At 52.8% G+C, this 11077-nt stretch overlaps 1 long non-coding RNA gene across 1 annotated transcript; it reads right to left on the bottom strand.

Moving 5' to 3' along the window:
• Nucleotides 1–5710: 5710 nt before the first annotated feature.
• LOC142047453 (uncharacterized) lies at nt 5711–11050 on the bottom strand. The gene is made up of 3 exons (XR_012656723.1): nt 10992–11050; nt 9926–10078; nt 5711–8355 (listed from the first exon to the last, which is right to left on the bottom strand). It is a non-coding gene; the product is annotated as an uncharacterized LOC142047453 (long non-coding RNA).
• Nucleotides 11051–11077: the final 27 nt, after the last annotated feature.

The following is an 11077-nucleotide window of genomic DNA, read 5'->3' as shown; positions in this document are numbered from 1 at the left end:
ACTAGCTGCTGGGGTCGAGAAGGGGCAGTCTGGAGATGAGTGAGAGAGAGAGAGAGAGAGTGCGTGTGTCCTTTTTATCCTCAACACTCCCGCACTCCCTGCCGAGATCCGACCCGATAGCTGTAAATGAATGTTTCATTTCCTGGTTCTCTCCAGTTAGCTCTGTGAGCAACTCACCCATCAGCCTCTTGGCAGCCCAGCGTAACCATCCCACAGGCGGAGGAGAGGGAGCAGCCAGGCCCGGGCTGAGAGCAGAGGGGGGTGTATGCAACTGAAAGACCCATTTACCTCCATGACCTACTGACACCACCAGGGACGACCATGATGTCACATGTAGAGGGTGTGACCTCACGCTGGGTGACTGTGACATCACATTCGGAGGCTGTGATGTCATGCCAGCTCACGCGTGGCATCACACGAGGCGGGAGTGATGTCACGTCAGGGTGGCCGTGATGTCATATGTGGAGGGGGTGATGTCACTCAAGGTGACTGTGATGTCACATGACCAGGTGATGGCATCGTATCCTTTGTGGAGTGAATGCAGAGCAGTGAGACTATGGGGCTGAGGATATGGTGCCCTACATGGTCCCATGGGATGGCCACGCCCAGAGGGCGTGATGTCACAAGAGTGACGGTGACGTCCCACACAGAGGGCATGAGGTGGACAACCATGATGTCACTGAGAGCATGTCATCACTCGGGGGGGGCATGACCTCATGTGTGACAGGAATGACACCACTCCTGGGGGGGCTGCCACAGCATGTACGGAGGCTGTGATGTCACCCCCAGGGCGACTGGGACATCACATGTGCAACCCTCTGCGGTCAGTTTTCTAGGAGTGCTGACAGTCCAGGGCTTTCGCTGCACCCTGGCTGGAAACCCCTGAGATCCCCCTTGCTGCCAGGGCTTGCTTGGGGAGCCAGACAGCTGGTACCTTGCCTTACCACACAATAGCCTTGTCCCCAAATACAGGAGAAATGGGGCTTCCCCAAATTCACCCTTTACACCACACGCTTGCTCAGGACACTGGCCCAGACGATCCCAGACGAAGGCCCCAAACGCAGTCCTGCCGGGTGCTGGTGACAGCAAAAAGGGCCAGCTTCCATTTCCTAGGAGGTTCCTAGATTCAAATAACCCTACCCAGAAACCTGGGGAACCCCCTGGGCATGAGGAATTCTCAACCGCACTGCGTCCAGGGCTTGAAAGCAAAGCCAACATCACTGGGGAGGAGGGAGAGAAAGCAGGGGGACAACTGAATAAACGTGGAAAAGCCCCCAATTAACAAATGAACAAATTCTCCAAGGTAGGTCTGATTTCCCGCCAATAAAGACAGTTCAGACCCCCTGCCTGGCCAATAACTGATTTTTTCAGTTTGGTGGCAGGGCTGAAAAATCAAAAGATGGTCAGTTTGCGTTGAACCAAACCTGTCGTTTCCCCAGAATTTTTGGTGAATTGGAAAAGTCCATTCTGGGTATGTTCCAGAGCAGGGATTTGACCCTGAGCTTTCCAAAGCTTGGGTGGGCATCCGAGCCCCTGCACTGAAAGGTACCGGGGAAGGGGCAGTGGCACCAGTTTGTGAATCCGTGTCAAATTCACCAATCGTTTCAGCTATTCCAGCCGAATTTCCAGCAAATTAACTATTGGCCTGTGTGACAAAGTTCCTCCTCTACCTTGGTGGGTCCTGCACTTATTGGCAGATTTACTCATCTCAGTGATCTTCCCCCCAGTCTGGATCAACTCCTCCTGTGTCTGATCAGGAGTTGGGAGGTTTGGGGGGAATCCGGGCCCGCCCTCTACTCTGGGTTCCAGCCCAGGGCCCTGTGGATCGCAGCTGTCTATAGTGCCTCCTGTAACAGCTGCATGACAGCTACAACTCCCTGGGCTACTTCCCCATGGCCTCCTCCAAACACCTTCTTTATCCTCACCACAGGACTTTCCTCCTGGTGTCTGATAAAGCTTGTACTTCAGTCCTCCAGCAGCACAGCCTCTCACTCTTAGCTCCTTGTGCCTCTTGCTCCCAGCTCCTCACACGCACTTCCTCTCCTCTGGTTCCTCCCCACCTGACTGGAGTGAGCTTCTTTTTAAACCCAGGTTCCCTGATTAGCCTGCCTTGATTGGCTGCAGGTGATCTAATCAGCCTGTCTGCCTTAATTGGTTCTAGCAGGTTCCTGATTACTCTAGTGCAGTCCCTGCTCTGGTCACTCAGGGAACAGAAAACTACTCATCCAGTGACCAGTACATTTGCCCTCTACCAGACTCCTGTACCCCACTGGTCTGGGTCTGTCACACCTGAAAAACATCACCCACTTCTGTCCCACTCCCAACCTGTGCAGCTCAGGTCGCACCAAATCTGAAATTTTATCCTGGTGCCTTGACCACAAGAACATCTTCCCCTTAGCGGGTGACTTCTAAAGCAGAGGGGGCATCACGTGAAACCCCAACAGATCTGTGGGGCAGGTAGCTAGTTACGCTGCTAGATACCTGCTGTTCGCTTTAAATGGGTCAAAACAGGAGCCTGGGAAAACTGAGAGAGAAAAGGAAGAATGTCCAAAATGAGGAGCGTTCGGCATTTCCAATTTTGGTATGGAAAAAAAAAAAGTCCATTACAACACGAGTAATAAGAACTGAAAGAGACATATAAATAAATGGATTATTTTGGGCCCTGGCATTGTGAGTTGTGACCTACAGCCCCGGCTGAGAAGCTGCGGGAAAGAGACACTTGTCTCGCTAACGAGGCTCTGTTCCTGTCCGAACAACTGGTGGCACGGGCTGAAATTGGACAACGGGCCCGATTCTGCCATCATTTCAGCTTTGTATACAGCCCATCGAGTCCAACCCGGAGAGCACAATCCAGTGAACTTCACTCTGTGCTGGGCCCACTGCATAACTGGGAGCTGGCTAGCGCATCAAGTACAAAGTACTTTGCTTGGGAAGGAAAAAATCAAATGAACAATGTCAAAATAGGGACTAACTAGCCAGGGGGTAGCCCTGTGGGACAGGAACTGGGGAGGCTAGTGTGGATGACAAAAAATATGAGCCAACAAGGCGATGCCGTTTTAACAGAATGTCACACTGGGGGGTATTAACAGATGCCTTGTACGGAAGACACGGGAGGCAATTGTCCTGTTCTACTCGGCACTGCAGAAGCCACAGCTGGAGGACGGGGTCCAGCTCTGGGCGCTGCGCTGTACGAGAGACGTGGGCAAACTGGAGAGAGGCCAGAGCAGAGCAACAAAAAGGATCCAAGGTTCAGTAAACCTGCCCCAGGAGGAGAGGTTAACAAACCTGGGCGTCTTTAGTCTGGAGCAAAGCAGACTGAGCGGGGATCTGAGAACAGTCGTCAAATACATTAAGGGCTGTTCTAGACAGGACGGGGGTCAGCTGTTCTCCATGTCCGCTGAAGGCAGGACAAGACTTAACGGGTGTAATCTGCAGCGAGGGAGATTTAGGTGAGAGATCAGGACAAACTTCCTAACTCTCAGGCAAGGGAAGCTCTGGAACAGGCGTCCAAGGGAGGTTGTGGGATCCCTGTCACTGGAGGTTTTTAAGAACAGGTTGGACAAACACCTGTCAGGGTGGGGCTGGGTTGACCTGCTCCGGTCTCAGTGCAGGGGGCTGGATGTGATGGCTTCTCGAGGTCCCTTCCAGCCTGGCATGTCTATGATCCTTTCTCTTCTAGGAAGGCAGCCAGTCTCCACCCAAAGATCTCAAGAGAAGGCGAATGCACTGCTTCCCTTGGAAGTTGGTTCTGCTGGTTAAATCACCCTCACTTGTAAACATTCAGGCCTTATGTCCAACTGGAATGTGTCTGGGTTCAGCTTCCACCCATTGGTTCATGTTCTGCCTTTCTCCACTAGACAGAAGAGCCCATTTACTCATGGGCGTCAGATCCAGAATCACTCCAGTGATTTTGAGTTTGATCCTATGTACACACCACTGTGAATCTAGAGTGACTCCAGTGACTGACTGGCTGACTTTCTTCCCCGCCCCAACCCATGCTACCTGGCTTTCCCCTTATACTCATGCACACAGAGCACACTCCTGTTCTCCTGGAGTCACCTCAATGACACCGCCGCTAAACAAGGGGAAAAATGAACCAAGCCTGAATTAGGCCCAATTGTTGCAACGTAATGATTCGAGGCCTCCGGTCCTTTGGAATGAACGCTGCGGGCGGCAGGAAAAGATGCCATAGCAAATACCATAAGGCCTTAGGCCAGAGGCAGGAACAGTGTATGTGTGTGGGGTGGGTGCGTGAGTGAGCGTATGTATACTGCAAAGTGCATGGGGAGAGGTGTTGTGGTTGTGTGTGTGGAGGATACATGTGTAGGGTAAATGGTGTGTGTGGGTATGGTTGTGTGTGTGTGTGTGTATGTGTTCAGGGTGTGCGTGCGTCTAGGTTATACGGTGAGTGTGTGTGTGTCCCCTTGCTGTGCGAGCATGCAGGGTAAATGGGGTGTGCACATATGTGTTGGGGGGGGCTAGGTTATATATGGGGAAGTTTACCTGCTGCTCCCTGCTGGAGCAATTGAGACTTTCTGTATGTGTGTGTGTGTGTGCGCGCGTGTGTGTACACACTATACAGTCTACATGGCCACTGGGGAGAGGACGAGGGAGAAAATGAACTGCACGTAACAGGTGTCATTCACGTCGCCTAATGCAGGGCTGCGGGGGACGCAGCTACTACGCTGATGAGCCAGGGATGAGAAGCTCTATCCACTGCAGGAGGTGTGTGCATGTTGTGGGTATGCAAGATACATGGGGTCTACATGTGAATTTAAGAGGGGGGTGCATATGTGTGCATGTACAACCCACATGCTGTGTGAGTGTGTGTTTGTAGGTGGTGCTGTGTCTGGTGAATATGTAGCCGAGGCCCTAGACATTTTGTGTGTGTGTGTTTACAGATGGTGCTGTGTGTATGAGTCTGATGAATATATAGTCTAGATGTTGTGTGTGTGTTTGGTGTGTGTGTAGGCTAGACGCTGTGTGTGTGTTTGGTGTAAGTATAGGCTAGACACTGTGTGTGTGTGTGTGTTTGGTGTAATAAGCCAAATGCTGTGTGTGTGTCTTTGGCATATGAATAGGCTAGACTCTGTGTGTGTGTGTGTGTGTGTCTCTCTCTCTCTCTCTCTCTCTGGTGTGTGTATAGACTAGACACTGTATGTGTGTGTGTCTCTGGTACAGACAGACACTCTCTGTGTGCGCGCGTTTGGTGTATGTATAGGCTAGAAGCTCTGTGTGCAGGTAGTGTGTGTATGTGTTGGATCTGAATTTTCACACCACTGTGGCTGCAGGAGAGGCGTGGGGTGTGTAAATCTGTTTTTAGATTAGTCCTTCGCCCCCCCCTACCCCCGCCCCACAAGAAACTCAGCGAAACAAGCAGCCCGTGGAAAAGTCTCCAGGGCTTTTGCTGACAGTGGGCCTATTAGGCCCTCTAGCGGGGAAAGATACAGTAGCAGAAGGTCTGACGTTCTTCTCTTGGTTTTCTACACAGGGGGGAATTTCATCTTAGAATCGGATGCAGGGCTGCGCTAAGATACCGGGATCCCATGACTACAGGTGATGAAGAATTTGGTGATGAATGTTTTTTCCTCTGAAAATGCCGTTTTATCGAAACTGAAACTTTTCATGGGAAAGTTTCGGTTTCCGGACATTTTTCAAACCACTCCCCGGCCTGCCTTATTTTTTGCTGAACAAAAACAAAGTTGCAAAATTGTCAGAAACTTGTTTTATGATTTTTCTAAAGGAAACATCCCGATTCAAAATGGCTTTTTGTTTCAAAATTTAAGCTAAGTGTGATGGTTGGTTTTTTTAAACGGTCAAAACTGAAACAAAATGTTGCTCACTAATCTCAACGGAATGTTTTGCTTGATCCACCCTGACTGTTTATTTCAGATTTTTGGTTGGTGAAAATTTGAGAGTCTGATTTTTGGGATGGAAATTTTGTTTTTCGATATCTTGAAAACTTTTCCAGGATGGAAACACTGTTTCCCGTCCAGCTCTGCCTGTGATTAGGGATCAGCCTTCTGGAGTCACATGACATAAGAATTTCAGCTTTTTTTTTAGTTAGTTTGTAGCCCTCATGTCTGCCAAGAAAAGCTTGAAAATGTGTAATTGACTCAGTGACACTGTCTGAGTCTGCAGAGAGCCTGAGCCCATTGTTCTGAGAGGAGTAAACAGCACCTTGCATCTCAATGGGGTGTTGACTCTGTGACCCCACGCTACTGGGGCCTCAGCTAACTCACCCCAGCAGCTGGGCTCCCTGCACAGCAGGAGGAGAAGTGCATAGTAAGCCCAGGCCACCAAGCAGAGAGACCCCAGATGCTGGGGCAAATTCTAATCAGTGCCTGCAGTTTTCTAATCTTTTTGGCTTTCCACATGAGCAGATGTCTCCATCTACTGGACTCTTTCCTGAGGGCCTGTGATGAAGTGTGTGTGGGGGGGGTTTCTTGGTTTTTTCAATTGTTTGCATGCAGTGGGGGTGGGACACTGTTTCCCTGGGTGTTACTGGTTTAACGAGGTGATGGGAGAGGTGTTGGTACAGAGGACCAGCAAGGGAACTTGGGGCCCCAGCCAGTGACCTGGAGAATGGATACCCCAGTGACTGGTGACCGGGAGGCCCAGCTCGGGAGTCACAGCCGGTTCTGGCCAGTGGGAGGACAATGGGCTGCAGAGAGAGGACCCAGGTGATCTGACCAGCCGGCTCCAGCCAGAGAGGTACAAAGAAGGGCTGAGAGGAGAGGAGGCTCAAGCGACCCTGTTTACCCGGACAGAAGACAACGGACAGAAGCGGGGCTTGGGGCCGGTGATATCAGATGCCCAGTTGGGAAGCAGGGGGGCTTGGGGCTGGAGAGGGAGAGCAGACAGAGCCCACCTGGATGCAGGGGAGACTTAGACGTACTGTGCTGAGAGACGCCAGGTCTGAGGGTCCTGAGAGTTTCCTATGCTGTGTTCAGACGCTCAATAAACCCTCCTGTTTTACGCTGGCTGAGAGTCGCTCTGGGCTAGAGATCAGGGTGGCATTATTCCCTCTGGGAGTGGAAGCCCCGGGGGTCCCGAGCAAGTGGACTCCCTGAGGGAGCCCACAGCAAGAGACAGGTGTGCTAAGGCTCAGCGAGATGCTGTTCCAGGAGGCGGAGGGGCTTAACCCCCAAGAGAGAGTGAACCCCCGAGAAGGGCTCATACCTCAGGGACCGTATGAGGCCAAGACATGACCCGTGACTCTGTGACAGGGCTCCTTTGCTGGGGCCTTTTTGCTTAGAGGATCTTACCATGTCAAAGGCTTTCAGTTGAGAGGAAAAGTTTAAACTGCTTTCCAAGCAAGACAACGTGTTACCGCCTCCTGTTCCAACTGGAAATATCACTGGCACGTGGCCTGCAGATGGGGCTGAGGGCTTATCTGCAAGGGAACGTTTTTCCACTCTAGGTTTTTCCGCTGTTATTATACTGGTATAATGTTACCGAAACGGTGCGTCCACACCGCTTTAGTTAAGCCAAGCTTCGGTGACTTCCCTTGTGAGTCATTGGAGCTACACGGCTCTGCACTATGTCGAAATAACTGCACAGATCTCCCAGGGTGCAATGTTCTGCCACCAGGCTCAATACATTCTGGGATTTCTCTCACACAACTCTGTGGGATACTTACTGGAATTCTGAGACTTGGAGGAGTCAGACTCACAAACTCCCACAATTCCTTTCCTGGTATCCCATACTTCATCTGAGTTCTTCTCCTGGATCCCCCAGGGGAACTTCTGTTATGCTGAAAGGTCTGAATGGCTGCCATAAAAGGGGGACTTTGATCTATAGACAATCACAGACACTAGTTAAAGCTGATGGGCACACTAACCAAGCTTCTTGCAGGTTAAATGGAAGGAGCAATTAAGCCCCTTTATGGAGTGAGATAGCCGGAAATTATAGAAGCAACCACCCAAAGCAATCGGCCACATGGCAAAGATAAGTGGCGCTATTCCATTTGGACAGAGGGGTTTCCCTGAGACTGATTGCAAAACAACGGATGGTGTGTATGGGTTGATTCATTGCAGCTGCATGTGAGCCAGTAGCCAGCAAGATAAGCAGTTGTGAGCATCATCCAAGAGGGATGAGAGCTCCTTGGGGCACAGGACAAGCTGGAGAGGCAGGTGTGGAAACTGGAAGTGAGGAAATTGCCTATTGTTGTCTGTTCCTTCTGCATTCAAGGAAGCAGGACCGTGGGTGGGTCCCTTGTAAATAAACAGGCTTGCAGCAAGGAATAGACCTGACTCATATCTTCAGATCCTCCTCCTGTCGGAAACAGTCCAGCAAGGCCCCGAATATTGACCATCCACCAGCTCCGGCCAACGCTTCTGTACGGCATCACAGCTAAAGGAGAGACACAGCAAAGGTGGCATCTCATGCATCTCTGTGACGGTAGGAAGGGATGCTGCTGGCAAATAGAACCAAGGGACCACACCCCCACTCTACCAGCGAGTAGCCCCATCCTGAGTGGATCACACGGCCATGGCTCTCCCCTGCCTGGCATTCGTTACAGCTGTGCCAAGCATGTATAAAGCTGCTGCCCTGCGTAAGCAGCTAATGCAGCTGCCACACTGGGAGGGAGGGGGTAAAACGGGACCGAGACCAGGCCAGCGAGCAGCCCCCTGGAGCTAGACCAATGCAGGGAAGACCCTGCATGCACTCTGGGGGTGCTGGAACCCATGTGATGCCTTGCCACCTCCCTCGGGGCTGCAGAGAGGAGCTGGCCAGAATCTCAGGGATTGGCTCATGAGCAGTCATGCCCAATGGTTGGAGCTGGAGTCAGTAGCCAGAAAAGGGAGCCCAGGATCAGAACTGGAGTCAGAGCCAAAGTCAGGAATTGGAGGGTCAGGACCCGGGGAAGACCAGGAGCAGATGCTTTGAGCAGCCACTCAACAGCTGAGGCTGGGTGGAAGAGCCAGGCTGCTGATTCCCACCAGATGGGTCAGGGTAGCCAACCAGGCAGCCACTAAGGGCCAGCTGCGCTTGTTAGGTAGCCCGGAGACCGGCTCTGCGGCAGGCCCTGGTTCCTAACACCGAATATCCTGCCCTACCCCGACGCTGGCATCTCTGCACCCCTGAAATTTCAGAGAGTTCCCAGCAGTTTGGCTCAGGCTCCCTCTGCCCTGTGCTAATTGGCAGCTTGCCCCATCCCCTTCCCTTCCCTTCCCCCCAGCCCTCCCTCCCTTTTCCTTCTCTGTCACTGATCCCCTCAAACTCCGCCCAACCAAAAACCGATTGTTGCACGGACATCATGCCGTTTGCTGCCCTCCTGTTGGTCTCTCTGATGGTGTGTTCGCCCCCTTTCTGGGTGCGTTTGGTCTATTTGGATCATACAGGGCAGGGTCCATTTGCCACCCTGCACATACAGCACCCAATGCATGACGGGGGGGGGGGGGGGTGCCTAGCTGCTACCGTAATTCACCTAATAGCAAGGAAAATGTACAGCACCTTGCACAATTGGGGCCTAGTCTATGCACAAGGCTTCTAGGTGCTACCGTAATACACCAAAGAGCAATGAAAATGCACAGCACCTCCCACAAGGGGGCCCCGCTACTGGCTGGTCCTTAGGCACTACCGTAATAAACCTGATTAATAGTTAATCTGATTAATAGTTAATCAGGGCTATGGCGGGCTGTCTGTGGCCACCAGAGGCGGACGGAGCGCCATGCGGAGGGTGCTGCCCATGTGGCTCACCCAGGCAGGTTAATTTGGACAGCCCGGCCTATGGCGGCAGAGTTCTCAGCGTTTGCTTGCAGCACGAGGCTGGAACGCAGGGTGCGGACGTCAGGCGTGGCCTGAGCGCCCCAGCTGCTTCCGTGGGAAGCCCCTTGAACGTTCTCTCTCCAAATTGCGTTTCCTTCAGAATAAAACCTAAGGGCCCTTTCCTACCCCCAGGCAAACAGCATCCACTTACCCTGGGGCCGGCTCAGCGCACAACCGATCCCCGCGGTGACAACAAAGAGTCTCGAGGGAGCAGGAACATTGACTTGGTGTGTACATGGGAGCAACGCCCAGGCCCATCTAGCCCGGTATCCCGTCTCTGATGGTGCCCAGCCCCCAGATGCAACTGAGGAAGGGGCACGGACCCTTCACAAACAGACAGGGGATAACCGGCCCTCCCACCCCCATGAAGGGCTCAGGCTTGTCTCTAAAGATTGGTTTAAGCCCTAAAGAAGGAGGTTTAATATCCCTGCCAAGATGTATGTTGTCATGAATTACCACAATGGGAAAGAAAGAAAGAAAGAAAGAAAGAAAGAAAAAGAGGGGTGAGAAGGAAGACAGACAAAGGGGGAACTGGAAAGGGGAGATAAGAAAGGGGGAACTCGAGGTGGGGCTGAGAAAGAGGAGATAAGAGGGGCTGAGAAGACAGAGAAGGGGGCTGAGAAGGGGGATAGGAAGGGGCAACTGGAAGAGGGGGGCTGAGAAAGGGGGTGACAGGAAGGGGGGCTGAAAGGGGAGGCTGAGAAAACAGAAAGGGGCAACTGGAGGGGGGAGCTGAGAAAGGGGGGATAGGAAAGAGGGCTGAGGGGAAGGATAGGAAGGGGAGATAAGAAGGGGGGCTGAGAAGGGGGGCTAGAAAGGGGGGCTGAGAAAGGGAACTGGAGGAGGGACAAGAAAGGGGGGCTGAGGAAGGGAACTGGAGAAAGGGGGCATAGGAAGGGGGCTAAGAAGGGGGCCTGAGAAAGGGGGAACTGGAAGGGGGTGAGAAGATGGAGAAGGGGGATAGGAGGGGGGTGAGAAGGGGGGGATAGAAAGGGGAGATGAGCAGGGGGCTGAGCAGGGGGGCTGAGGAAGGGAACTGGAGGGGGGATGAGAAGATGGAGAAGGGGGGATAGGAGGGGGCTGAGAAGGGGAGAACTGGAGAAGGGGGGATAAGAGGGCTGAGAAGGGGGAGAGGCAGGGGGCTGAGGAAGTGGGGGCAGGAAGGGGGAACTGGAGAAGGGGGGGTCTGAGAAAAAAGGGGGGGGCAGGGGCTGAGCATGGCCGCCGCGCTCGGCGCTGTCCCTCTTGCCTCTCCCAAGATGGCGGCGGAGGCGGGACGCGGGGACGCCCTGGGCGGGGCTTA

Source organism: Chelonoidis abingdonii, chromosome 11, assembly GCF_003597395.2.
Source record: "Chelonoidis abingdonii isolate Lonesome George chromosome 11, CheloAbing_2.0, whole genome shotgun sequence".
NCBI classification, from domain to species: domain Eukaryota; kingdom Metazoa; phylum Chordata; order Testudines; family Testudinidae; genus Chelonoidis; species Chelonoidis abingdonii.
Note: the sequence above shows the minus strand (reverse complement) of the source record. Positions and strands in the feature narration are given on the sequence as shown.